Genomic DNA, 27972 nt, shown 5'->3' on the forward strand with positions numbered 1-27972 from the left:
AGAGTTTCAGCCCTTTACAATTATGTATTTATTTATAAAGTGAGGATCTTGCTCCAAAAAGATTTCTGTAAATTTTCCAAACATGTATTTTAAGAACATCTATTAATCCATTTGCTTTTTTTTAAAACAAGGATGTATTTGTTCATCTTTCTCTAGCTGCTTTGGGGCAATGAGCCCCGACTTTCATTAATATTGTACAGGTTTTTGATCGGATACTCTCTAGGGCACATATTCTTAATATGTGTCTTGGATATCCTTTGGGAGTCTAAGGATGACGATGGGCCTCTTCTCTGGATAATGGTCTTAAATATATAAAATAAAATATCTAGGATTACAAAAGAAATTGCTTTTATTAAAATAGTTCTCAATTTTTTTCAAGTTAAGAGCCCCTGCAGATAATTGTCATCCATTTGACCTTGCCAGAAATCGCTATTAAGACTGGCATTGTGTTAGTTGTAATTGTTCTAAATGTCTTGCCCAATTAAGACATCAGAAGATCCAGCCATCCACAGAAACGGTATAAGCCTGTTTTGATTTTTTCTTACATTACATCCATTAGTGTTATTTCTTAATACAACTGAGTGTAGTCCAACTGACCACATGATTCTAGCACAAAGTCTTCAACCGCTATTCTTCCTTGACATACATTACAATCCACTCCAAATGACATTTTGGGATCATTGGAGAAATACCCATGACATGAAGTAACTGTTACTTTTCAGGGGAAACCTAAAATCTGATGTCATCCATGCACATTAAAGGATCAATCCATGGTACAACTTGTTTGACTCAAAAACTACACTCAGTTGTATTAAGAAATAACACTAATGGATGTAATGTAAGAAAAAATCAAAACAGGCTTATACCGTTTCTGTGGAAGACGCCACGTTTTATGTCAGTTCTAAGCTATTGTTTTTCTTCTCCATTTAAGGTCAGTGGCATAGATAGAGTGGGATCTGGAGTGAAGAAGACTCAAACTTGCCTCAGATACTTATTAGCTGTGGGACTCTGGACAAATGATTTCACGTCTGCCTCTATTTCCTCATCTGTAAAAATGGAGATGCTATAGCACTCACCTCACAGGGTAAGGCCCAAATGCAATTGTAAAATCCTTCATAATATCTAAAGTGCTATGTAAATGCTATGTTTTTTTCATTACAGAACAATTTTCCCCGAAACATCAATAATAATCATAATTATTCTTGTTTCGTGTTTTGCATTTTTGTGACCATTGCTGCTAGTATGAGAGAAGGGGGATGCTGAGAGCTCTTCACGCTGACAGGAGAGGTAAGCGCTCTGATGATATTCAAGCCACACAGACTTTTATTATTTCTGTGATACAGAGACAGCAAGACAGGGCGTGCAGACAGGCGATTGGTGCTGCCAGCTGCCAAATATGCATTTTGAAGATAAGCTAATTTCAAGGAATGAGGCAAGTTTTAATGATCAGAGCAAGGTGAGGAGTCCAAACCAGCTTGGCCAGTCGGAGAGAGAATATGTGAAAGAACGAGAGTCAGGACTGGCTGAATACAAAGACCAGAAGGCAAAGCCAGGTAAGGCAGCCAAAGTTCGGCTAAGGAGAAGGCCAGTATCGTAGAAGAATGGAAGAAGGGCAAACAGAAGAGCAAAGAGATTCAGAGGATCACAGAGAGCTGGCATACTAGCTAATAGATGTAAAGCCCTGGCTAGGCTTCAAGGACTATTTTCTGTGAGCTGATACTTGTTGCTTCCACCAGGGAACTCTGTGCTTCCAGGGAAGTAGATGGAACAAACATGGCAGCTTCAATGGGAGGAATAAACAGTGCTCTTCCCAACCTTTCCAATTCAACAAGTTTTTATTAAGCACATGCTATAGCTGTCGTTCTCCAAGGGCCATGATGTCAGGGAGGTGATGCCATAACGTCCGACTGAATTGGATTTAAGTGAGGGAGGGCTGCACGGAGTCACCAGTTCAATCGTGTGCCCCAGATAAGTAAATAGAAAATTCAAAGAAAATAAATACAAAGTAATTTTGAGTGGTGGGGACCGCCATCTATGAGACCAAGACCTTATTTAAGCTATGGACAGTGAGCCAGGAATCATGAAGACTGGGCAAACACGTCCCAATCGGGGATCCTGTGCTCTGCTCTTCTGACATTAAGTTCGAGGTGCTTTCCCTTCCTCCCTCTGCCTGGATATCGATAACTGTGCACCGGCTGGAATAGGTAATTGTGGGGGGGGGGAGGGGGGGCTGAAAAGTAGGAAGCCTGAGTTCTCGCCCTAGCTCCAGCACTTCCCAACTACACAAGGCAGGGCAAACTGATTAATCTTTCCAGACCTCAGTCTCCTAATCTGTAAAATGACAATGAATAATAATACTCATTCTTTATTTGTGTCTGACTTTAAGAATGACATGGTTCTTTCCTAAAATAATTGGAGGGATCGCAGAGTGCTCATTAAATGGAAGCTTTCCCTCCACGACTCCAGACCAACAGGTCCAGCAGGCTCTCCCCCTGCCAGACCTCATAAGGTCACATTCTTAGGAATAAAAAGGAAGAACTGAAGCCCAGAAAACCGGGGGAATGGCCCAACTCACAGAGGGACAGAAATCCCCGCCAGGTCCCTTGCCTCTCGACTCAGCACACTTGCCAGTCCCCCCCCCCCAACCCCGATTCCCAGCATTGCTGATCCTCCCCTTTATAGACTGCATTAAAGTTTCCTAAGTTGTAAAAAAAAAAAAAAAGGATTTATTAGAAACAATAATAAACATTCGAACAACCAGTTAAACTTGTTTTGTAATTGTCTAAATGTCAATAAGTGGATTTTAGGACACAAATTGTGGAGCCTTTTCAGGCCTTCCCTCGAAGTCACCTCAGAATGCTTTGTCTAGCCAGGCCTCTTCTTTGAGCCATTATTCCCGTGTATTCCCCTTGGATTGGCCTTTTGAAAATATCTATTTCTCTCATGAGGCTCCTTCCAGATTTCTTCTGGGCCCCTGGATTCAGAGTCAGGAAGATGTGAGTTCAGATGCCTCCGCCAATGTTTGCTCTCGAGGCTCAGGCAAGATCCTTTTTCTCTCTGAACCTCAGTTTCTTTATCTGTGAAATGAGGTTGGTTGAATTTGAAGATCTCATTCCTTTTGAAATATCATTTCCCTAAGAATCCCCTGATCCGTGGGCATTTGGGAAACTTGCAGAGTTTAGGGGATTCCTGTTTTGTTTTCAACAAGGAATGGGGATATCTGGGAGCTTTCTGGGTCATTCCCAATGCTTATGTCCAATTGCCATGATAAACTCACCTGGGATTCAAAGAGAGAGACTTAGAAACAGAAAAAGACAGAGAGAAAAAGACAGAGACAGAGAGGGACAGAGAGACAGACATAGGGCAAGACCAGAGACAGAAATAGAGAGACAGAAACAGAGAGACAAAAGAGACAGAGACAGAATCAGAATAAGAGAAATAGAGATAGAGAGAAACACACAGAGAGATAGACAGAAACAGAGAGGCAGAGATAGAGAGACAAAGACAGAGACAGAAACAGAAAGAAAAGGAGACAGAAACAAAGGTAGAGAAAGAAAGAGGTACATAGAAAGAGAAAGAGGCAGAGAGAGAGAGACAAAGAAGAGAAAGAGAGAGACAGAGACAGAAACACACACAGAGAGAAAGAGAGAGACAGAGAGAGAGTTAGTCTAATTCTAAACCAGACTGATTCAACAAGGAAACATCTGGGTCTGTGACTCATGTTCCACTCAGGCTGTGGGGAAAGCAGGAAAAGATCGATGGCCACCATGGGCCAAGCTTCTGCCCTTCAAACAGACCTGACGTGGAGCAAGGGGCCTTCTCTCTTGGTTTCAGATACAGTCACGTCTTCAGAAAGCTGGCAAAAAGAGCAGGTTCTCACGCTTTGTACTTTTTGCTTACTTCTTCTGGGAAATAGAGTCATCTAGATTTCCTCCTTGCTGTCCCAACAGAGCCAGGATTCCAACGAAGTCCTTCTGATTTCTAATACATGGCTCTGAACTGCAGGCAACAACACTGAGCTCTAAAGCTAAGTTTCCTGATTGAACAAGTGACTTATCACAGGCTGGGAGGGAACTTCTTAGATAATAAGTAAAGGCAGGAAATACAATAGAGACTTGGAATCAGGAATGGATGAATGAATGAATGAATGGATGGATGGATGGATGAGTGGGCAGATGGACAAATGAATGAATGAACAAAGTTTTTATTTAGCTCTTAAAATGTACTGGGGACTGTGCAAAATTCTGGAGATACAAAACTGAGGGACACAGTTTCTGCCCTCAAAGAGCTTACATTCTAATGGGGGATGAATAGTGACCAAGGAAAAGAGATTGGAGCTGGGTAATCAAAGCAATGGAAAGGGGAGTAGATCTAGGGAAGAATAGACACAATATGGGGCATGGTCTTGGGCCAATTGACATAATGATTTAAATGAGTAACTGTGTCACTCCCCAGTCAGCTCAGCTCAAGCCAAGCTCAAATCCTGCATGCAAACATACACACACACATACGTATCTTACCCATTTTACAGATGGGAATGTCAAATGAATAGTATATGATATATAATGAAAGCATTTGCTTCTTGCTGATATATCATGCTATGACCAATTTTAGCTTGGTCCATCCCCCTTTTTTAACATGTCTGATTTTGTTTTAGTTTTGAGTGGGGTCACCCTAGGTAGGAATGAGAAAGCTGACAGACAGGGAAGGAGGATGATTTGCCAAGTCTTCCCCTTCCATGATCACACTGCCCAATTCTGAAATCCCAGGTCTGAGGGCATCGTGCTGCCTTGACATCAGCTCTCCAATAACATCTATACTCTGATCCTGGTTCGCTAACTCAGTTTACTTCATTGTGGTACATCTGGAAGAAATCTCACTCAGAGGTCTAGGCCACCCAACTTATCCTACAGAAGAGGAAGCTGGAACCAAGGAGTCTCAAATGGTCGTGGACTTGGGGGCTCACTTTTGAGCTAGAGAGAAGCCTTGGAAATGATCTTAGAGAGAAACTGAGGATTAAAGACTGAGCGACTTGCCCAAGATTACCCAGGTCTTAAGGAGCAGTGTCAGGATTTCAACTCAGAGCCTAGAATCAAAGAAAGCTATAGAATGGGTGGGACCCCTGTAGAATGTAAAGGCTTTGACCAAATGGACTGGATCTTTCTGTTTTCAGCCAGCCCAAGGTCGAGAATAAATGAGTGTTGAATGAATGACCAAAGAGCACCCTAGTCTAACATCCTCATTTCACAACTGAGAGATCCGAAGCATGTGCCCAAAATAGCAAGTGGCAGAGGTAGGATGTGGATCCCGATCCACTGGCTCCAAATGTGGTATTTTTCCCACCATGCCACAAGATGCTACAGTGAATGTAATTGCTAATATTCCCTTATTTATGTGGATTAGCTTCACCCCCACTTCCTGCATCAATTCCTCCTAGCCAGCATTGGCTGGAGCCCGAGTCACTGCGGCGCTTCCTTTCTCTGTCTCTCTGCTCCCACCAGCAGCCCCCCAGCCTTGCCAACAAGCCGGATTGTTGTCGCGCTGGAACGGAATCTGCGTGGCCCAAATCCCACACTGTTCATCTGCACGGGTTCTGTCTTCCAGCCTCCGGCTCTGATCTCTCACTGTTCCATTAACACCTGCCCTACAGAGAGCAGCAAGCCCATCTTCCCTTTCAAAGCAGGCCGTTACTCCAACCTTTCCTGGATTCAAGATGTGCACCCTTAGGAAAAACAGCCCAGACCCCAAAACAGTCCGCCTGACTCCAGGCAAGCCATCCATCAGCACGTGCCTCCTGCTAACCAGCCTCCCAAAGCATCGGGCTCAAGAAATTTCCTCTCCTGGCGTTCATGTTGTGTACAGAAGCAGAGACAGCTAGAATTTAAATCAGCATTTCTTCCTGAACAGTTCCCCTTCACTGATTAGGCTGGGAAGAGGGAAACAAGTGTTACTTATATATCTTTGTAATTAGAATTCCCGGGCCACCTTCTCATACAGCAGCCACCACTTTGCTTTTCCAATGTCACAGTAAATGGAGATGTTCATTTGGGGGGATGGCAGAATGTCAACTCTGCAAGTTTAATAAGAAACTCGTTTGCGTTCCCAGCAGTAACTGAATATTTCATTGGAGCCTTCTCAGCCTCATCCCTCTCACGTATGTCTTACTACTATTCTTAGCGTTGTTTTTCCTGAATTAAGAATTTTTCTGCTTTCAAGGACTGAACGGGCCAATTAGCACCATCCCATTCATTACGCCTCTCTCTAGCTTTTTACTTTTTGGTCAAATGTGGCCATAGGTCAGCAAAATCACTAGTCTTGTTTCTGAAGGTTGGATTGATCTCACTTGGCCGTAAAAGATAGGGCTAGAAGCAATGAGTGAAAGTTGCTAAGGAGCAAATTTGGTTTGATGTCAAGAAAAACTCCCTACTAATTAGGGCTGTCCTGAAGGGGGATGGACTGCTGGAGGAAGCAATGGATGTTCTGTCACTACAAGAAAAGCCTGATCTCGTTGGGGCTCTGTTAGAAAGGATTCCTTTGCAGGCATGGAATGGACTAAATACCTTCCAATTTCCTTCCAACTCTGAGGAAGAATTGATGTGGTTGCAACTGTTACCAAGGTCACAGAACAGGGTAGACTAGAAACTCCTTGGGGGCCTTTTCCTTTTGTCTCTGGATCCCCACAGCCTGGCGCAGCATTTTGTACATCAAACTACTAAGCAGTGATACAAAATGGTGATAACCATTTACTGATCTTGTTCACCAACAGCAACAATTTTAAGAAAGGGATGAAATTACAGGAAGTGCTAAATAACCCAATAAACCAATAAACAAACAAACAAAGGAATGAATGAATAATTAAATAAATAAATAGATGAATTAATGAATAAATAAGCAAGCAAACAAATAAATAAATGAATGAATAAGCAAGCAAATAAATGAGCAGATAAACAAATAAAAGAGTAAATAATAAATGAATGAATGAATGAACAGACAGATAAATAAATAAACAAAAAAACAAATAAATAAAAAGCTCAGATGAAGCCTCCATATTTAACCATCAAGGGGCACTGATAGGTATTTACCTGATACTGCTCAGGAAAATACTCAGATCTAGGTAGCTCGATGGCAAGTGAATAAAAGCTCTGGCCCTGGAGTCAGGAGGACCTGAGTTCAAATGCAACTTCAGAGAGAGAGAGAATAATCCTGGAACATGTCCTCAATCTCTGTCAGCCTCAGTTTCTTCATGATAATAGCACTTCCTTCCCAGGATTGTTATGAAAATAAAATGAGATCATATATGCAAAAAGGCTTTGCAAATCTGAAAGGATTATAGAGATTTGAGCTAATAATTTGTTATGAAAGCATATGTTAGCTGAGATCTAAGGTTAGAGGGTCAGTATCTTCATCAAAAGACTGCCCCCCCACCCCTCAAGCATAATTGAGTATCAATTTTTGGTGCGTACACAAAGTGGTCAAGGCAAACTAAGCAACAAATGAAAAATGGCCATTTTCTAGAACTCCTGAGTTTGGATTAGCACTGAGTTGGAAGATGGTCAGGAATGCAACAGTGGCTATGGGTGAGGAGGTATTCAATTGATATTTTATCCTGTATTCTTTGTCGGTTCTCAGGGTTGGCTGATAACTTGTTGGGTACATTCTAGAGAATTATTTTCTCCAATTATGGGTTGAACGTGAAACTTTTTGAGCTTCCATGTCTGAGAGTCTGTGATTCCCCTTTTGATGCAAAGAATGTCAATTGAATCACCAATTCATATACTGTAAGCACACAGAAATACGTAATGGTCAGAATGAAAGGTTCTGATGCATCTCCCAAGAAATCTATAGTGTAAATACACACATGAGTATGTGCATGTGTTGTATATACATGTGATTGACAAACGTTCTAGTTTTTCTTCCATCCATCCAGTGCCATTTGGGCTCTTCATTTGGGCCAATAGGCTATGAGTTCCTTGAAAGCATTGAGTTTTTTAAAAAGCCTTTTTTTTTAATTTCTCAGGGCTTATAACAACATCTGGTACATAGTAAGTTCTTAACCAATGCCTTTCAACTTGACTCCATGTGGTACAATGGAAAAAGTTATATCTCTGAAGTCAGAGAACCTGGGTTCATATTCCACTTTTGACCCTACCTATGTAATCTTAAGCAAGTCCCTTAAGGTCCCTAGATCTCAGTTCCTTCCCCTATAAAGGACAGGAGTTGGCCAAAACAGCCTCTCAGGTTTCTTCTACATCTCAGTCTATGATTCTATAGGGCCATCTTTACTTTTACTTTCTTCACATTCGAACTAAAGACTTTTCGCTTCCTTCACTCTCAAAGCATCAGCCTTTCTTATGGCTTTCCTTCTCCTTCCTTCCTCTCTTATCTTTTCACTGGTCTCACTCCATTGGAGCAACCACCAACAATCTCTTTCTAACCTGGTTCATTTTCCTTCTCCAGCTCCAAGATGGCTTCAGAGTCATTGGCATTCAAAGCACGAAAGGTGAAATGCACTCCAAGCAAGTTACACAGAATTAAAGGCCATTCCCAAAGGCCAGGGGACATGAAATGGGGAAGGATGGCAATCTCACTACTTAGCAGAGAGCCATTTGTCAGGAAAGAAAGAGGAGGTTGACAGAGAGCATGTGTAGAACAAACCTCCCTCAGTGGCTGCTGCCACAGTATCTGGGAAGGGAATCTTACAGACAGACCCAGAAAAGCTGTTTCATTTTGAGAATTGTGGTTGGTGCCCGGGCCTGCCCGATCTCCAGGATTCACTTAGCCTGATCTGAAAAAGAGGCTTCTAAATGTAAATACCCTCACTATTCCCAGAAGAATATAAACTCCTTGAGGGCAGGCTCTATTTTTTCTCTATATTCCCTACCTCTTGCAGAAACTACCTGAATCATGATATTTTATTTTAAAATACACATTGAATTGAATCATCCCTATGTGAAGGACTTTATTTCTTATTTTCTGGCTTATTTCTTCTACAAAACTTCATCAATGAATAAACCAAATTTTCTTATTAGAGAAAATCTTCCTTCTGGGGTTCCAGAGGAACCAATGGGAAATCCTTGAAGTTACCCTTTCTCTGGAGTCCAGAAGACAGAAGTCACAAGACCTTAACAGTCTAGATCAAGGGCAAGCAACTTTTCTTCTAGGACTGACTTTTGTATGTATTTTTGAGGTGAAGCCATTTTCTGGAACTCTTGGAAGAATCTTTTTGGAATGGCCATATTAAAGGCACACTTCATGGTTCACTCTAGCAAGCCACAGAATGTGGTCTAGGGTGATAAAAGAGGAGAAGAGAGAACAGAGGAGGAGAACTCGTCTCCTAACAGTATCAGCTTTTACCAGATCTTGGATCTTGGAGCTGATAACAGGCTGTTGGTGCCGAATGCAGACGCAAGTCAGCTCAATAAACGTTCAATGTGCACAAAGAAGGAAGGAACAAAGCATTTATCAAGCACCTATAATGTACCGGGCACTGTGATAAACACTTTACAAATATTATCTCAATTAAACCTCACAACCCTGAAAGGGAAGTGCTGTTATTATTTCTATTTTATAGATGAGAAAACTGAGGCAAAAGGAGGTTCAGTGATTTGCCTACCATCACTCAGCTACAAATGTGTGGGACTGGACTTCCTGACTCCAAGTTGTGCCATATAAAACAAAGAATCATATAAGGTCCATGGTGGGAGATAGCAGAGCATGGAAGGTTATTCTTTACCATCGGTTCATCACAAAGTCCGGATCTGGTTCCTCATCTAGCCTGTCATTCTGTGGCTTTTTGTGAATTGTTTTGTGATGGCTAATCAATATAAATATTCACTTATTAATGAATGAAATAATTTTACAGAATTATAGTGTCCAGATTGGAAGGGACTTTAGAAGTCAGCTACTCCAACCATTTCCTGAAATATGAATGCCTTCTACACTAAAACACTATCCCTCGGGAGTAATCCAAGGAGTCCAACTTCCTTTTTTTTAATTAAAGCTTTTTATTTTCAAAACAGATGCATTGATAAATTTTTCAGCATTAACCCTTGCAAAACCTTGTGTTCCAATTTTCCCTCCCCTTCCCTCACCTCCTTGCCTAGGTGGCAAGTAATCCAATATATGTTAAACATGGTAGAAATATATGTTAAATCCAACATATACATATATTTATACAATTATCTTGCTGCACAAGAAAAATTAAATCAAACAGGAAAAAAGAGAAAAAAATGCAAACTAACAACAACAAAAAGAGTGAGAATGCTATGTTGTGATCCCCACTTAGTTCCCATAATCCTCTCTCTGGGTGCAGATGACGCTCTTCATCACAAGATCATGGAAATCAGCCTGGATCATCTCATTGTTGGAAAGAACCACATCCATCAAAATTGATCATCGTATAATCTCGTTGCTGTGTACAATGATCTGATTCTGCTCATTTCACTCAGCATCAGTTCCTGTCAGTCTCTCCAGCCCTTTCTAAAATCCTCCTGCTGGTCATTTCTTGCAGAACAATAATATTCCATAACATTCATATCCCATAATTTAGTTAGCCATTCCCCAGCCGATGGGCATCCATTCAGTTTCCAGTTTCTGGCCACTACAAAAAAGGCTGCCACAAACATTTTTGCAAATGTGGGTCCCTTTCCCCCCTTTAAGATCTCTTTGGGATACAATCCCAGTAGAAACAAGCAGTCCAGCTTCCAACCAAATCCCTAAAATGACAGGAAACCCCTTACTTCACAAGACGGCTATTATGAAACTTTGTCTTATTAAGACATCCAGTCTCATCTTGAACCTTGAGTGTCTTCTGTGTAACTCCCAAGCCTTAGTTCTGCCCTAAAGAGCCATACTCAATCCTATAGGACAAACTCCCTTAGTTTTCCTTAAAGAGCCACACTTGATAATATAGGGCAAAGTCGTAGAGAGAACCAAAGCCCCAAGAATTGGGAGACCATGGCTGAAGTTGAGATTCCCCAAGTTGGGTGATCTTGACCAAGGCATCTAATCTCTCTGACCTTAATTTCCTCAGGTGCACAAGAGACAACAAAGTCTCATACAAAGAGGCTTAGAATCAAAACAGCACACAAAGAACTCTCTACCAAACTTGGATCCAAAAGAAATCAAATTCGCTCTTGACCCATCTTTAGCCATAGGCTTTGGATTTGAAAAGTCTGTTCTTCCATCTTCAGAGTCAAAAAGTCTCTGTTCGGGTTTGGAGACACAAAAAATCTATTGATTTCCTGGCAGAAATGAGCTCTTTGAAGTGCGTGCATCCCTAAGTAAAGACAGCTGGACAGTTTGTTAGTGAGCACGGGCATGGTGCAGCGATGTCCGCTCCATCTAAGGGAGACGAGGGTTCCAGTTTATAAATGCGCTGGGCTGGCAACCTCGTTACAGAAAAGAAAAAAGCCATAAAGCATTCCCAGGAGAGAATTTGCTCTTCGATCCATGCAGCTTTAATGAAAATGCCCTTTGGGTTGACCCAGAGATGAGAAGGATAGAATGAATCAAAGAAAATCCAACAGAATCAAGATCTAATTAACCTGTGTAGGATTGCCCAAGGGCTGCTGCAGGGGAGAAAGGAGAGAGATTTGAGAGGTGCTTTCAAAGCCATTCAGGCCCCCACAGAATGATTCAAGAACCCTGGGCCCGGCTCCCTTTCATGAGCCAAGAAAAAGGCAAAAGCCAAGGAAAAAGTCAATTCAACAAGAATTTATATTTCCGTAGTGCAGCAAAACAGTTTATGTGTTTTGTCAATTTAGCATTTATTAAACACTTACTGTATTCCAGACACACTGCTATGGATGGGGATACAAAGAAAGGCCAAAACTTCACCTCCCAGTCCTTAAGGAGCACTCATTCCAGGCGGGAGTAGAACCAGCAGTACAGGAGTGGCCTCAAGGAGCCTGCTTTCTGCTGTGGATACAGTGTGTACACCAACAAACAAAACCAAAATATAAATGAAGTAATAACAGTGGGGGGAGGCAGGGGGAAGAAAGGCCTCTTGAGGCAGCTAATGCAAGAAGCCTCGAAAAGATCTTGGGATTCTAAAAGGCAGAGGTGAGGGAGAAGAGCAAGGGGCACAGCAGCCAAAGGCAGGACAGTTTGGATGGAGCCATCGAGGACACAGAGGAAATAAGGTGACTCCAAGCTGGCGAGTTAGGGGAGAACTTTGGAACTTTAGGGGTGCCATGGATCCCTTTGGACAGGCTGGTGAAACCTTTAGTTCTCTTCTCAGAATAACCCCTTTAAATACATACAGCAAGATGCAGAGGATTACAAATGAGATCGATTTTATTAAAATACAGTTATCGATGTGGATAAAAAAATCAAGTTCTTAGACCCCCGGGTTAAGAATCCTACATACAGCCAGATTGTTAAGGGCCTTAAATGCCAAGCAGAGGGAATTATATATTATCCTAGGGTGATAGGGATCCTCTGATGTTTCTTGAGCAATGAAACAATGACTTAGCCAGTCTGAGTTTTAGGCAAATCACTTCAGCAAGTGCACAAAAGATGGCTTGGAAAGGGGAGAAATGAGATGCAGGGAGACCAATTATGTTGCTGCTGATAAACCAAATCAGTTCTCCCTGCTTCCCCCCACCACGCGTCTTCATGAATATTTAGGTTCCTTAGATGGTTTCCAGCCAGGATGCGCACCCGCTCTGAATTTGCTAAGCCATTTGTCCCTTTCTTTGTTCATCATCCTCCAACAAAGCCCTTCACTTGATACTGATACTTGTCAAGAGTGGGAGGATTCATGCCTGCATTATGACAGTATCTGAAGTTTTATTTCCAGCAGAAATTAATAATTTATTTAGGCGTTTAATTTTTTAAAATCACATAATATCTCACTAGTCTCATCAGAAGGAGCGCCTTCTTGCTATACAGCTACTTTGCTGTAGTAACTGAGGGTCTAGGGCTTGAAAAGTTTCCCTCCAAGCCTGACATCTTAACTTGAATTGGTACTGCTGAAATATTCAGTTGAAAGCCTACAATAATTAATCAACCAAAGTTCACCGGACAGTTATTGGTATTCCGTGCTAGGCAAAAAGGAGCTTATTAGCAGAATTCGGTAGCCAATCGATACTGGCACTTTTTAGTCCCCGCCACACAACAGAAAGTTCTTAACTGGAGATTTTGGGGAGGAGGTAAAGCCTGGGCTAGCAGGGTACTCATCCTGTCAATCAACAAGCATTTATTATGCACCAGCTGTGTTCTTGACACTATCATGAGTACTAGAGATATAAAGATAAAACGAAACATTCTGTCCCCTCAAGGAGCTTACAGAGTAACAGGAGAAACAATATAGATATTGTATATACAAATTAGATACAAGGTCACTTTTGGTAGGGAAGGAACCTGAACTCAGAGCTAGAGGATAAGATTAGTAAAGATGCTGCACCCCAAACTGAATACATTGTGACGTCAATCTCCTGCCCCTTTGCCCAAGTTCAATAAGTGGTATTCATTTGAATCATCACTGTTCCATCTATTGAAGCAGCTCCAGAAGCTGAGAAGGGCCAGATGTGTGATGACTTCTGGGATCTTGAGGTCCATGTTAAGTAGGTCAGATGGATTTCTCACCTCTGAAGTCCCAGGTAAGAGATGGGGACAGGACCCTGCAGCTGAAACACTGGATGATTCTAACTTGGCAGTTTCGAGCACAAGCACCTCACAATTGGGAGGTGGGATCCGGAAAAGGTGGCAGGGAAGGAGAAGACAGCATGGTTACAGTAATGACAGTGATGGGGACACTAAGAAGTGTCAGAGAGAAAAGCTGAATGACCCAAACAATTAAGCTCCTCCTTCAAAAAAGTCCAGTGACTTCATGTGGCTTTCAGGAGCAAAAAGAAACTCCTCTGTTAGCAGAGGAAAGCTCTTTGTGCCTGGGATTCTTCCTGCCCTTTTAGCCATGGCTTCCCTTCCACTCTCCCAGCCAGGCAGCCCTATTGGGACAGTTACTGTTACACACAGAGACACATGTATATACACTTATATGTACCAGACACACAGAGGGACATATACACACACCCACAGACACATCCCACTCCATTCCAAATCTCCATGCCTGGAAAGTGCCTCCTCCTCCCCTTTACCAGCATCCCTGGTTCCCCTTATACACAAAGCCTTTCTCCATCCCACCAGTTCCTGGCGCCCTCTGTCCACTGCCTCGTATTCATTTAACACATGTTCTATCAGAATGGGAGCTCCCTGAGCACAGAGACGGTCCCTCTCTCCAGCATTTAGCACCGTATCTGCAACGTACTTAATAAATGCTCGTTGGCTGGCTGACATCTGTCAAGTATCTTTTACCAATCAATTAATATTAATAACTGCCTACTATGTGCCAGGAACTGTGCTTATGGGGCTAAGTTAGATATCTCAAAAGTCTCTTTCAAGCAATATAGAATTTTAGTAGTTAGGTATGATAGACGTTTGAGAGAAAACTGAATGAGACAGAAAAGAATATACTTTTTCTCAACGGTATACGGAACCTACACAAACATTGATTGTGTATTTACTAGGGCATAAAACTCTCAAAATCAAATGCAGAAAGACAAATAGTAAATGCATCTTTTTCAGATCGTGATGTAATAAAAATTACATGTAATAAAGGACCAAAGAAAAACAGACCAAAAATTAATTGGAATTAAATAATCTCATCCTAAAGAACAATTGGGTGAAACAACAAATCATAGAAACAATCAATTTCATCCAAGAGAATGACAATAATGAGACAACATACCAAAATTTATGGGATGCAGCCAAAGTAGTTATTAGAGGAAATTTTATATTTCTAGATGCTTACTTGAATAAAATAAGAGAAAGAAAAGATCAATGAATTGGGCTTGCAATTTAAAAAGCTAGAAAAAGAACAAATTAAAAACCCCCAAATAATACCAAATTTGAAATTCTGAAAATAAAAGGGGAGATTAATAAAATTGAAAGTAAGAAAACTATTGAACAATAAGCAAAACTAATAGTTGGTTTTATGGGAAAAAATAACAAAATTGATAAATATGTTAATTTGTTAATTTGATTAGAAAAAGGAAAAAAGAAAATCACTTACTAGTATCAAAAATGAAAGGGGGTAAACTTTCTAGCAATGAAAAGGAAATTAGAGCAATAACTAGGAACTATTTTGCTCATCTGTATGCCAATAAATCTGATAATCTAAATGACATGAATGAATACTTACAGAAATATAAATTGCCCAGATTAACAGAGGATTATTTTCTTAAATAATCCCATTTTAGAAAAAAGAAATTGAACAAACTTTAATCAAGTCCCTAAGTAAAAATCTCCAGGACCAGATGAATTTACAAGTGAATTTTACCAAACATTTAAAGACCAATTAATTTCCATATTACGTAAACTATTTGGAAAACTAGGGAAAGAAGGAGTCCTGTCAAATTACTTTTATGACACAATTATGGTGCTGATATCTCAACCATGTAGAGTCAAAACAGATAAAGAAAATTATAGACCAATTTCCCTAGTGAATATTAGAGAAAAAAATCTTAAATAAAATATTACTAAAGAGATTGCGGCAAGCTGTCACCTAGATAATACACCATGATCAAGGAGGATTTCTACCAGGAATGCAGGGCTGGTTAATGATTAAGAAAACTATTAGTATAATTGACTATATCAGTAATCACATTAACAGAAACCATATGATTATCTCAATAGATGGAGAAAAAGCTTTTGACAAAATCCAACACCCATTTCTATCGAAAACATTAGAGAACATAGGAATAAAGGGAGTTTTCCTTAAAATGATCAGTAACATCTATCTAAAACCATCACCAAGCATTAAATGTGATGGGCATAAACTAGAAGCATTCCCAATAAGATTAGGAGTGAAACAAAGCTGTCCACCATCATCATTAGTATTCAATATTGTATTAGAAATGTTAGCTTTAGCAATAACAGAAGAAAAAGAAATTAAAGGAGTTGTAATAGGTAATGAGGAAACCAAATTATCCCTCTTTGCAGATGATATGATGTTATACTTAAAGAATCCTAGAGAATCAACTAAAAAAACTATTAGAAACAATTAACAACTTTAGCAAAATTGGAACAGGTAATGAGAAAAACAAATTATCCCTCTTTGCAGATGATATGATGGTATACTTAAAGAATCCTAGAGAATCACTTAAAAAAAAAAAACTATTAGCAACAATTAACAACTTTAGCAAAGTTTCGGGATACAAAATAGATCCACACATCAGCATTTCTGTATGTTACCAATAAAATTCAGCAGCAAAAGATACAAAGAGAAATTTCATTTAAAATAACTCTAGATAATATAAAAAATTTAGGAGTCTACCTGATAAGAAAAAGTTCATCTGGAAGAACAAAAGGTCAAGAATTTCAAGAAAATTAATGAAAAAAATGTAAATGAAGGTGGCCCAGCAGCTGTGATCAAAATCATTTGGAACTGGCTAAGAAATAGAGTAGTCCGTGAGTGGAATAGGTTAGGTTCACAAGATACACTAGTCAGTGACTATCGTAATCTAGTGTTTGATAAACCCAATGAGTCCAACTTCAAAGATAAGAATCCACTATTTGACAAAAATTGCTGGGTAAATTGGGAAATAGTGTGACAGAAACTAGGCATTGATCAACACCTATACCAACCCTATACCAATGTAAGGTCAGAATGGATTCATGATTTAGACATAAAGAGTGATGAGCAAATTAGTCTACCTCTCATATCTGTGGAAAAGGAAAGAATTTATGGACAAAGAAGAACTAGAGCACAGTATGAAATATAAAATGGATAATTTTAATTATATTGAATTAAAAAGGTTTTATACAAACAAAACAAATACAAATAAGATTAGAAGGGAAGCAGAAAACTGGAGAAAAATCTTTATATCCAAGGATCCTAATAAAGGCCTCATTTCTAAATATGTAGAGAATTGAATCAAATTTATAAGAATATGAGCCATTCTCTGAGTGATAAAAGGTCAAAGGAACAATTTTCAGAGGAAGAAAATAAAACTATTTCTAGTCATATAAAAAAATGCTCTAAATCATCATTGATCAGAGAAATGCAAATTAAGACAGCTCTGAGTTACCACTACACACCTCTCAAATTGGTTAAAATGACAGGAAAAAATAATGATAAATGTTGGAGGGGATGCAGGAAAACTGCGACACTAATAGATTGTTGGCAGAGTTGTGAACTGATCCCAACATTCTGGAGAGCAATCTGGAACTATGGCCAAAGGGCTATCAAACTGTGCATACCCTTTGATCCAGCAGTGTATCTATTGGGTCTGTACCCCGCAAAGAGATCATAAAAAAGGAAAAAGGACCCACATGTGCAAAAATGTTGGCTGCAGCCCTTTTCAGAACCTTACATGAACTGATGCTGAGTGAAGTGAGTAGAACTAAGGGAACATTATACAGAGCAACAACATTATATGATAATCAATTGTCATGGATGTGGTTCTTTTCAACAATGAGGTGATTCAGGCCAATTCCAGTGGACTTGTGATGGAGAGAGCCATTCAAATATTTAGCACAGTCATTACGCCCATGTTCTGCTCCACCCCATCCCATGTTTCTGTTCTCCAGGCAAAATTACACCCCCCCCCCCCAGTTCTTCAAACAATTCTCTTTGGACACGATGTCTACACCCTTTTCCATCTGCTTTGTGGTTATCCCTGGCAACTAAAGAGCTTTTTCACTGGACTTGAAGCTGAAAAGGGTATCCCTCCCTATGGGACTGGGAGCTCCTTGTCCTCCTTTTCAGTTTGTAGACCTTGGATTATCACAGGGCTAGCACCACTAAGTGCTTTCTAAATATTTCTTTTCATCCATTCACTCATCCTTCCTTACCCTCTCTTTGTTCATTGGTGAACAGTAGCAATAAGTTTGAATGGGAAAGGCAGAAGCAGTTGGTGCCAGACCTTGAACGCCAAGCAGAGGCTGGCCAGTGGGAAATCACTTTGAGATCCTACACACGATCCTTACAAAAGGACTGCCTACCCTTCAAGTCATGAACAAACGCCTACATTCCCTGGGAAAAGGGGTAGGGAGTCCAGCCCTGCTCCGGACCCACTGTGGCAGCCTGACATTTTCCATGCCCAGAGTCCAGACTCACTCTCCTGAAGGGGCCACATCCAACATCTGGTCTGGGTTTTTACTGCCTGCTTACAGCTCACCAGGATCAAGATTATAAATCTTTCATTTCTCTCTTCACTGGTAGCCGCCCAGTCTCTAACAACCTCTTCTACTCTATACAGTAGGATTGGTAAAAGGCAATTGTGCAATTGTACATTATTCTGGTACTTTCCTCATTAGGGGGCTGCTGGTTACAGGAAGAATGCTTTCCACCACAAGACTCCCCATCCGGCAGCTGACAAAGTGATTTGCAATTTCCTTCAAAAGCATAAAATGTGGCCATTTCTGGAGTATCTTGGATTTCTCTTGTTTGTGCCTTGTCTCCACCATTAGATTGTGAGCTCCTTTAAGAAATGGAGGGTCTTTCACCTTTCTTCGTATCCTCAGCCCTTAGTATAATACCTGGCACATAGTAGGAGCTCAATAAATGTTTATTATAGGACTCGGGTAGATCTGGAGTCAGGAAGACCTGAATTAAAATCTAACATCAGACAACAAAAATTGTATGGCCTTAGATATGGCACAGCCTCCATTTACCTCAGTTTCCTTGTCTGCTAAATGGGTATAATCATTTTACCTATCTCCCAGGTTGTTGTGAGGAACAAAAAAAGAGATATTTAGAATAGAGTCCTGGGCCCAAAGTTAGGACCTGAGTTCAAATCCAATCTCAGTCACTTATTGATTATATAAGTCTGGAAAAAATCATTTAACCTCTGTTTGCCACAGTTTCCTCAACAGTAAAATGGGCTTAACAACACCACTCACTTCTCAGGTCTCTCTTACATCTCACCTGAACCAATCAGAAACTCCTTAACTTTCACTGCCTCTAATTTCCCCTCCATTCCATCTGTCCTACATTCTGAAGAGTCATGGAGAACATGACACAGATCACATCCCTCCCCTGTGCACATTCAATGGCTTCCGTCACCTACAAAGTAAAAAAGAGAATAACCAGGATTGGAGCCTATGGAGAAAATCTACTGGGTCCATTGTCCTCTAGTCCCCTCAACCAACCTTATCTGACATGGTCTTCAGTCTTCTCACCAGCTTGGTCACACTCTTCTGGCTGAGCTCCAATTGTGCTTGTCCACTCAATTCAATTCAACTCAAAAAAGATTTATTAAATGTAATCTGTGGATAAGGAGTTGTCTTTGTACTTCCTGAAGTGTGACACTAAGACCTAAAACTGTTATGGTCCGAAGGAAACAGGAGGATGAGCGCCATCTTGGATCATGTGGTCACCATGATTGTCTCAGTTCCTCAACTCAAAATCACATTAGCTTGCTTTCTGCATTCATATGCCAGGAACTCATATTGAACTCCAGTCCCCCCAAAATACTCAGAAATCTTTTCCCACATTTCTAGTCTATTTCTCCCACAATGTTGCCTTTTTGAACCCTCATTATTGATGATACCTCATTAATGAACCCCATTAAGTTTGCAGAGCACTTAATGATTAGCCAAATATGTGTATATATATATATGTATATATACATATATACATATATATATAATCTACATTTTTAATAGCCCTGTGGGGATCAACAGGGAAGAGGGATTACTCGCCCTCTTTTATAAATGTTGAAGGAATTGAGGTTCCAAATCATTCAGCCAATACGAGGCAGAGGCGAGGCTCAAAGATGGTTTGTTGAATTCCCAAGTATTATCCTTTTCACAAACCAGGTAGATTTTCCATTGTCCAAGGGCTCAAACACTCCAGGGGCTATGAGTGGATGGTTCCAACTAAGCTCTTCTCCCACAAAGACCCCAGAAAAATCCCAGGCAGCTTCCAGATGAACAAAGCCAACTCGCTCGAGAACGTGTCTCGTGGTCAAATTTAAGAGAAAAAACGAACAGCTGGCATCGGGGATTTGTTCCAAGCTTAGGAAAGTATTCTGTATTTTTAAAAGTTATAAAGACTAAAAATGGATCAGAAAGGGGGCCAAGCATACCTTGTTCTACGTGCTTGTTAGAATTCACAGGCACGACATAGCATCTTTTTTTAAGTACACAGGTCAACTGATCCAAATAGCAATGAACACACAGCAGTTTTGCCTTCATGTGAGATAAAAAGTGTCTTAGCAGTCTTAAAAGACCAAAAAAAAGAGAATAGAAGGGAGGGAGGAAAAGCTGAAATTTAGCTGATAACTGATCTATTGCGAGTTCTGATTTCCTCAGCAATGGTCTTGGGCTCATACTGGGTACTTAATCTAAAAAAGTGACAACTTCTCTAAGTCTGTTTCGTCATCAGTAAAATAGGAACAGTTAATATCCATGGACAACTTATCACACAGAGCTATCAAGAGAAAAGTATTTTGTAACTGGTCCACAAAGTGCTACGATAGAAAAGAGCTTTGATGTGAGTCCTCTGACGGAGATCAGCCCTTGGAGGGCTTAACCCTTTCATGCTTTCACCTCTGGAATTCTCATTCCCTAATCTTCTTGGCGAGGGCCTTACGTGACTTATCGCCAGGCGATTGCTAGCCATGCTTATCCCTGGCAACTTCTTTCAAGCCCTCTTCCTCCATACGTTCCTGTCAATGCTCCCTTTCTTGTCACAGCTGAACAATGATCCCCCACCTCTATATCCTCATGAAGGAAAAGAGTCCCCTTTTTATTCTCCCATTTCCAAAAGATGTGGGTCAGGTCTTTCCAACTCCCTCCTTCAAGAGTGGCTATGGTCATTGATGTCATTTCAGTGAGCAAAAAGTCCCTAACTATCATCTATAAGATGGAGAACCACTCTGCCTTACCAACTGTGTCCTACCATTAAGACCTGAGGACTACCAGAACTTTTCTTCCCTGGCAATAAATCCATCTTGATGTATTATCTGCTCTAATTATAATGTGATCTCCTTGAGAGTAGGAGTTGTCTTATTTTTCCTGTTGTCACTCAGAATATTTTTTAAAATTTATTTATTAATTAATTTATTTGTTTGTTTTTGCTGAGGCAATTGGGGTTAAGTGACTTGCCCAGGATCACACAGCCAGGAAATGTTAAGTGTCTGAGACCAGATTTGAACTCAGGTCCTCCTTACTTCAAGGCTGGTGCTCTATCCACTGTGCCATTTAACCGCTCCTGTATCACAGAATTTGATCTATAATAAGTAATACTTTAAAAGTTTTTTTTCTCCATTCATTCAGCTTAGTTAAGTGTGGCTAGGAAGTATAGTAGCAATAACTTAAAATGTTTTGGCCATATTTACCATGAAACATATACATATACATACATATATATATATATATATATATATATATATATGAAGTAAGGGCCTATGATAAGGTGAAAACAACACAGAATCTTAGTCCAAACCTCCTATGACATGTTGGTGAGACATTTCTCTGGCAAATTCCCTCTACATACACAAGCCAGAGAAATTAAGGCTAGTTTTAATGCACTGCAGTCTCACTATAAGTCAACAGAGCAATATGGTGGCCAAGAACGATGCCATCTTAGTCTCTGTGAAAAGAGATGTCATTTGCAGGAAGATGAATATAGTAGTTCCTCTGTACTCTGCCTTATTCAGGTTGAATGGGAAATTCTGTTTTTAGTCTGGAACAATACATTTTAGAAAAGGCGTCCATAAGCTAGAAAGGTCCCAGATCAGACCACCATGATGGCCAAGCCTTTGAGTTCGTGACATAAGTTGATTTGTTGAAGAATTGGGTGTATTTACCCTATAGAAGAGAAAATTAGGAGTATCAAGGAAAGGATAAGAGACTTGATATGTTATCTAACTTCAAATATTGGAAATGTCATCCCTTGGAAGTTATGAACCATTTGGCCTGAGAGAGCAAAATTAGGAACATTTGGGTAGGTATTGCAAAAATGAAATTTAGATGTGACATCAGGAAAACTTGCCTAGTAACAAAAGTTGTGCAAAAGTGAAACGGGCCATGTTGGCGTAGAGTGGGATACCCCTCCTTAAAGAAACTAAAATACAAGGCTGTAGGCTACAGTATTGAGCATGTTGAAGAAGGGAAAAGAGGACTCAAGTTGGCTAAGTAGGCGTTCAGTCTTTTCCAACTCTGAAATCTGTAGTTGTATGATTTTAACGAATTACACTGGGCTTCAGTTTCATCATCAGTGTACATAAGAAAGGCATCAGATCCAGATTAAATTCTGGATTTAAAAATCCATGATTCTGCTAAAGCTGTGTCTATAAATATGTGGGAAGGAGACTTGAGTTATCAGTTCAAATAATTCAGTCCAAAAAATAAGATGGAAAATTTCTAGAAGATTTGAAACCCAACAAGTTTTTAAAACTGTTAGGATATGGGCACCATACCAAGTGGGCCTCCGAGAACTGTTAACTATTGTTATTTTTAAAAGAAATAAATACTAAAGGCACTTAGAAACATAAAAAATGAGTTATGTGTAACTTAGTATTTTTAACAGCAACAAATATTTATAAGGCACCTACTGTGTGCTAAATGTTGTGACTAAAAAGTCCAAATCTGTATTTTAGTCTCCCTTTCTTTGGAAAATGACTGGATGATGTCTAGGTAGATGATGAGAGAGAGAGAGAGAGAGAGAGAGAGAGAGAGAGAGAGAGGAAGGGGAGGAAAGAGGGAGGGAGGAAGAGAAAGAGAGAGGGAGGGAAAGAAAGGAAGAGAGAGAGGAAGGAAGGAAGGAAGGAAGGAAGGAAGGAAGGAAGGAAGGAAGGAAGGAAGGAAGGAAGGAAGGAAGGAGGAAGGGAAGGAGAGAGGAAAGGAAGAAGGAAGAAAGGAAGGAAGGGAGAGAGGGAGGAAGGAGGAAAGGAGGGAGCAGGAGGGAGAGAGGGAGGGAGGGAAGGAGGGAGAGAGGGAGGGAGGGAAGGAGGGAGAAAGGGAGGAAGGAAGGAAGGAAGGAAGGAAGGAAGGAAGGAAGGAAGAAATGAGGGAGGGAGGTAAGGAGGAAAGGAGGAAGTAAAGAAGGTAAGGCAGGAAAGAGGAAGGGAAGAAGGTAGGGAAGGAGAAAGGGAAGAAGGTAGGGAAGGAGCAAGGGAAGGAGGGAGGAAGGGAAGAAGAAAGGAAGGAAGGACCAAAATTATCTTCATTCTCAAGAAGTTTGGATTCTACTAAGAATCTGAGAAGTTTAAAGAAGATAATTTCAGGAGGAAAAGGCACTAAATTGAACTGGGAAGGCTTCCTGTAGGGGGTCGCACCCAAGCTGAACCTTAAAAACCACTAAAATCACTAATAATAAGAGGCAGTTGAGTCCAGGTGTGGGAGACAGTCTGTGCCATGACCATGGACACAGGAAATGAACTCGTGAATTCAGGGGACAGATTGCAAGGCAGCTTGACGATGATCTCAAAATGCATGAAGTCAATTCATTTCAAATGTTTAAAAACCTAGGATTGAAATTTGACTGTGAAAGACCTTAAATGCCAGAGGTTGAGGGGTTGATATTTTGTCCCAGAGAGAATAGGGATCCAAGGGACATATTTTTGAGCTGGGAAACAACATTGTCCAACCGGTTCCTTAAGAAAATCATTCTGGCAGGCAAAGGAAGACAAGAAAGAATGGGAAGCAAGGAAGTCATGTCATAATTAGCATTTATAAGATGATTCAAGCTTTCCAGAGCACTTAGTGTACGTTATCTTATTTCATTCTCATAGAAACTCTGGAAGATGATGCTATCATGATTCCACTTTACAAATGAAGAAGTTGAAACCCAAAGAAGTGAAGCAATTTGCCTGGCTAATAGTTACTGGGGCAGGATTCAAACTAATTATTCCTGACTCTATGAACTGTGTCACTGGGCTGCTTCCTTTGAAGACTTTTTGGTTTTTGTTTGTTTGTGAGGAGATTGGGGTTAAGTGACTTGTCTAAAACCACACAGCCAGAAAGTGTTAAGTATCTGAGGCTGCATTTGAACTCAGGTTCAGTTCTGGTGCTCTATCCATTGGGCCATCTAGCTTTCCCCCTTGGAAAATTTTGTAATAGTTCAGATGAGTAATGATGAGGGCTGCTGGTCAATTAGTGAGCAGATATGGTAGATAATTGAAGTTGTAAACTCAGGAAACTAGAAAGATAACTTGTAAAAATTTTGGTTTATAGCTCATGTGATCTAAAAAATATGGAGACATTTATTAGAAAAAAAAATCCTAAACAATAAAAAGTCAAAAATGGAATGGGTTACCATGGGGGGAGGGAACAAGGCATGAATTTTCTGTCCCTGGAGATCCCCAAGGGAAGGTTGGGTGTTTATCTGTTCTTAATATTTACAAGAGATCATCTATGTCCTTCAAACTGAGGTTTCAGGATTTAAAATTCTTAATGGGGAAATAGAGAACTTTCTTCTTTATGGTTTTTTTTTTCTCTCTCTCTGCCTTTCTCTTCCTTCCTCATCAGGTTTGTTACACAAATGGTATATCCCATTGGGCAAGACATCTGGATAACTGAGATGAAAGCTTTATTTAGCAGCATACTAAAGAGTCTGGTATATGTGCCATCTGAGGAGGTCCTGAAAGCCCTAAAGATGTTTAAACTTGGAAAAGAAAAGGGTTAAAGAGCTTTCTCCAAGTATCTGGAAGATTATCCCATGGAAGAAGGATTAGAAATTATCCTGCTTAGCCTTGGGAAGCAGTTTGGCTTAGTGGATAGAGAGCTGGTCTTGGATCCACAATAACTTATTTTCAAGTCCCATTTCTGACCTAAATAGACTGTGTGATCCTAGATAAGTCCCATAACTTTTCAATGCTCTAGGCAGCTTTCCCACGTTGCAGAAAAGTTCCATCATTAATAGAGTTCCCATCATCGATGAAATCCCAGATTTAATCCTTAAACCCTGTTCAGCCCCAGAAGCCAGAACCAAAAGTAAAGGGTAGAAATTGTAAAGATGTAAATTTAACTTTAATATCAGGAAAAATCCCTAAAAATTATGCTGTCCCAAGTTGGGATGATCTACTTTGGGAGAAAACTGGGTCCCCCAATGGAGGTATTCCAGCAAGTCTCTGGCTCTTTATTGGGCATGTTGGAGAAAAGATTGTAAGGGGGCCATCGAAATGGACTAGGTAGTCACTGGAGACTTCCAATTTTAGACTGCTCTGATTCTGTGAAATGGGATTTCTACTTTAAACATCCCCCAAAGTTCCCACTTTCCATTTGCCGCACATAAGAGAAGATATTATTTGTTTCCCAAAGCTCTTATTTCCCAAAGAATACCTAAATTCTCAACTTTTAATGGCTAACAGCAAAAGCTATGTTGACCCAAGTGTCTACATTTCCTACCACTATTTACCTTTCTTATCTCTGTACATAACAGCAGACACTCTCACCTCTCCTATCTGGCCATTTCTGGCTTTCAAATAGTTCAACCATTCCTTTTTCCGTGTATCATATTTATTTTGTCTGTGGCAGAAGCATTTTGAGACAAACCATCAGATTATAGCGGGCAGTCTTGAATTTTAGGAGCCTCACTACAGATTCTTAGGATTTACCCAGATATAAAAGACATCATCACAGGGGGGAGGGCATTTATTAAATCATGATTCAACATTTACCAACCATCAGAAGCAGTAAATGTTTGCTGACAACTTCATGGGAAACATTAATATGATTTCAGCACCCTGGACTTCTGCCCCCCATCCTTCCCACCCCACCAAATGATGCATTTAGGTTTCCAATATTTCTCATTTTTAGAATCCGGGAATAATAGCTGACACTTGAATATTTCCCAAAGGTTTGACAAAGCCGAGAACTGTCCTGGTATATGGAGCGTTTCCAGAGCCATAGACTGATATGGAGCCCTCTAAGCATCATATGGTCGCTATCCATGTTAGTTTATTCCCCTTTGCCCCACTCTGAGGTCTTTCCTAAACATGGTACCCAATGTGATCTGACCAGTCAGGTGCGGGGACACCATCACTTCTTTCTCCCTATATGCTCTAGTACTCTTGACTGGTACCAGGGGGACTCAAATAGACTTTACTTGTGTTTCTGCTGGAAATGTCCTGAGAACTGAAGGGGGTGGAGCCAGTGCTTCCATTTCCCAAGGGCATGTCTTCCCAACCTCACTGGTAGCCTCCCTAAAGCAAATGGGTTTTTGCTCCCACCAGAAGTCATAAAGGCTTCTGGGAAACATTTTGACCCATCATGCTGCAGACTTATAATTCATCACTAAGGAGCTCTAAAACGTGGAAATTCCTTCTACCAAGGCAAATTAGCAATCAATCATTCTGCATCAGAGTCTTCAACACTGAGAGTCGACTGACTTGCCCAGCAACACACAGCCTCTATGTATCCAAGGCAAGATTTGAACTCATGAGATCTTGATTCTAATCACTAGGCTGAGTATTAGAAAAAATGAAAATGAATTCTCTTCAAAACAAAAAAGTGGGGGGAGAGGGCAGTTTGAAGCACACTTACCTACTAAACTAATAAGGGATTCTTGAAAGGAGAGAGTTGATTCAGTAGATAGAGCACTGAATTCAGAATCAAGAAGATCTGAGTTCAAATCTAGTCTCAGACATTTATTGGTTGTGGAAACCTGGACAAGTCACTTATCCTGTAAAATGAAGATTAAAATAGCCCCTATCTGCCAGAAACACTTAGAACAGTGCCTAGAACATAATAGGTGCTTAATAAATGCTTATTTCCTTCTTTCCTTCCTTTTTGGTGTCTATCCAAAGTGAAAAAGGACTGTGGCAGCCACTTCAAATTTTAGCCCATCATAAGCTTTTATTTTTTTTTCCTACTACTCTGTCCCTAAGCGTGACTAGGCAAATTAAAAGAATGCTTTTCATGATGAGATAGCTTTGTCATGACTAATACTCCACATAATCAACAAGAGAACTGGGATAAAGTAAACACAATAAATTTGGAGTGATAAGGCATAAATTTGAGTGCGACTCCACCACTTCCTAGCTGGGTAACCTTTGCCAAATCAGTAGTTCTCATCTGGCAAATGGGAATAATAATACCATCATCACTCCTCTCAGAGTATTTTCACATAATCATGAAATATTAGACGTGGAAGGGACCTCACCAGTCGCCCAGTCCAACTTATATGTCGACCACAAGTCTCCTCTATAGCACAGCCAAAAAGTAGTTATTCCAGCATTTGTTGGAAGGCCTTCAGTAGAGGGAGGCAACTCACACAAATGTTTTGTGATGAATTTTTTCCTGACATCAAGTCTAGATTTGAGCCTCAACAGCTCCTACCTTTTGCTTCTCATTCTGCCTTCTGGATCAAACAACAAGTTAAACCATCTCCCATCTGCCAGTCCTTCAAATATTTGATGACTTTGATCTGCCCCAGTCTTCCCTGAACTAAATATCCCTCAAGCTTTCAAATAATCTACACACATCTCTTCATTATCTTAGTTGCTCCTCTGGTTACTTTCCATGTCCTTCTTGACTCCCAGAATAGTGCTCTATCCAGGGTGCCACCTAGCTGTCCTTACCAGGGTAGTTTACAGTGGAACTATCACCTCCCTAGACCTAGGTGCCATGGTTGTTTCTCCTAATGCAGCTCAAAATCACATTCACCTCTTTAACTAAGTTTGCATTTGCTAAGACTGAATTTGTATTTTACTAAAACCCCTCCATTTTTTTCTAATAAGCATCTACTCACACCTTTCTATCTTATGCTTGTGATATTGACTTTTTGAACCCAGCTTTTACTTTACATTTATGAGCATCAAATAGAAAAGTGTTATTAAAAGTAAGCTACCTTTTGAGTGTTACCAGTTACATAAGCCACATTATTCTGCCTCCATCCACTAGGCCATTCTGTTCCCTGATTTTAGGAAATGAAAGATTAAAAAGTAAAAAAAAAAAAAAAAAAAAAAAAAAAAAGTATATATATTTCCCCTTCCAATCAAGGTGACAGTTGGGGTA

The 27972-nt window shown here is 40.3% G+C and overlaps 1 protein-coding gene and 1 long non-coding RNA gene across 5 annotated transcripts in view; one reads left to right on the plus strand and one right to left on the minus strand.

Moving 5' to 3' along the window:
• Window positions 1-27972, minus strand: part of DNAJC6 (DnaJ heat shock protein family (Hsp40) member C6) — a 191457-nt gene that overhangs the window by 132286 nt on the left and 31199 nt on the right. The gene's annotated exons all lie outside the window — the stretch shown is intronic.
• Window positions 806-2722, plus strand: LOC116423731. Its single transcript, XR_004234238.1, has 2 exons — window positions 806-1084; window positions 1242-2722. It is a non-coding gene; the product is annotated as an uncharacterized LOC116423731 (long non-coding RNA).

The sequence above is a fragment of the Sarcophilus harrisii genome, chromosome 4 (genome assembly GCF_902635505.1).
Source record: "Sarcophilus harrisii chromosome 4, mSarHar1.11, whole genome shotgun sequence".
NCBI classification, from domain to species: domain Eukaryota; kingdom Metazoa; phylum Chordata; class Mammalia; order Dasyuromorphia; family Dasyuridae; genus Sarcophilus; species Sarcophilus harrisii.